Raw genomic sequence first — 2276 nt, forward strand, 5'->3', positions numbered from 1 at the left:
AGATAAACCTCTGGTGATGTTTTTAAAGATTAGTTTGCTATTTTTCACTTTTAGCTGCATTTACTTATAAAATTAAAAGTAAACGTTACTAGACAAAGTATATGCACTGAGAAATGACCTCTTTAAGGTTGGAGAATAGTTGTTATTTAAAGTCCATATAGAAGAAACGCTGACACAATATTTACACTAAGAACAGGGTTACGCAGCAGGAATTCATGTTCTTGAACTGTAAAGAGAAAGAATACTGATAAAAACAAACACATATATGGCCGGGCGCGGTGGCTCACGCCTGTAATCCTAGCACTCTGGGAGGCCGACGCGGGTGGATCACTTGAGGTCAGGAGTTCGAGACCAGTCTGAGCAAGAGTGAGACCCCGTCTCTACTAAAAATAGAAAGAAATTATCTGGACAACTAAAAATATATATATATATATAAAAAATTAGCTGGGCATGGTGGCGCATGGCTGTAGTCCCAGCTACTCGGGAGGCTGAGGCAGGAGGATCGCTTGAGCCCAGGAGTTTGATGTTGCTGTGAGCTAGGCTGACACCACGGCACTCTAGCCAGGGCAACAGAGCCAGACTCTGTCTCAAAAAAAAAACAAACCATGTATATTACATATTTTCAGGGATGAAATGATGTATATAGGTTATTAAAAATGGGTTCTGAGCTACATGATTGATTATCTTTCTGATTGATCTTCAGGTAATTCAGGTACAAGTCTGATATGAAACCATCTGAATATTACCATGGTAACTTTGAACAAGAATATGGTAGAGAGCACATGAACTTGTTCAGTTACTGTGACCTAACTTGTAAAGAATGATAAATTATAGCCTTTGAAATGTCTCACATTATAGTAGGAAAGATCATTTCATTAAGGAAACCACAGTAAAATTCTATTTCTTAGAACAGTATTTAAGGATCTGGAGACACTGGTAAATTACCAGAATAGTATTGTCAATTTTTATAAAAGGTCTTTGACACTGATGATTATAGTATAATAGTTACATAATGCCTTACAGATTATATATGTCACATCAGTTATAGACAATTCTAGAGATGATAATCTCTTAAAGTAGTTCAAAGAGAGTCCCACAGGAACCTCTTTTGAAATCACTGATCTCAACTTACTAAAGATATGGGTGTACAACATAAGTGGAAGCATTTTCTACCATTCATATGCAGATGAATTTCATTCCAGCTCAGAAACATTTGGAAAATTGACATCACACGTGATTTCAAGCTATTAAATGTTAGTGATAGCATTTTAGAAAAACACAGTGGCTTTCAACATGTGAACAGTTTGTGTCGCAAGTCAAAAATGGACAGTGATGTGTAAGGAAATCAAATTATATAATAAAAATCTCTATTACTATTGTGGAATAGGCTGTTTCTTCCCACAAAGTCAGTGATGTTTCTGAGATCATAATGTTCACTATAAATTTAAAAGGATTTCTTTTTCTACAGCACTTAGGCAGGCAACCTATCTTTTCTTAAGACTGAGGTTCCTTGGAAACATGCTGAAAATTCTGTTCTCAAGAGTGTTAGAATCAATTGCCCTGCAAATAATTTATGAAGTCCTATTTTGTTGCAATAATCAGATAGCTTGCTATGCACTCAGATACTCATCAGCTTTGGTTTTCTTGCAGTTAGTAAATGTGCTTATTTGAAGCTGGGTGCATGCCATATTAGAGACAAGATACTTTATATGTGGTAATGGGAGAATATAGAATAAATGACAGCAATTATACTTACTCAAAATTGAATCTGGTTAGCAGGTACACAAATCTGCAAGACTGGGAAGGCTTCTTTAAGGTAATCTCACCTTGGAAATGATCCTGGAATCCCGGTTGTCCCCTATTTATGAAGTTTTGGCCCGCTTATTGTTAAAATATCACTTTAAATTTGCCTGTTCTTCAAAAAGTAACATTTAAAATAAACGTGTCATTCTTGGGGGAGGGGGCTGCTGATTAAAAATGGCCCATTCCAGACTGATTCAGGATCTCTGGGTATGGGGACCCAGGAAAGTGCATTTTAAATAAGTACTTGAGGTGCTTCTTCTGTCTCACTCTTAGAGTAAAATCATGATACCTGTAAACCCAATTCTGGTTTCCTACCAGCTACAGCTGAGAACCCCTTATAGAAGGACTGCATCCAACATGGATGCTTAGTCTTATATTTTAAACCGTTACCAAATACTCTTGCTTTCATATTCCTAAAAACATGCAAGCGGAAACTTATACATGTTGAACTGAGTATATACTACTTAAACACG

Source organism: Propithecus coquereli, unplaced genomic scaffold (assembly GCF_000956105.1).
Source record: "Propithecus coquereli isolate 6110/MARCELLA unplaced genomic scaffold, Pcoq_1.0 Scaffold43, whole genome shotgun sequence".
NCBI lineage: Eukaryota > Metazoa > Chordata > Mammalia > Primates > Indriidae > Propithecus > Propithecus coquereli.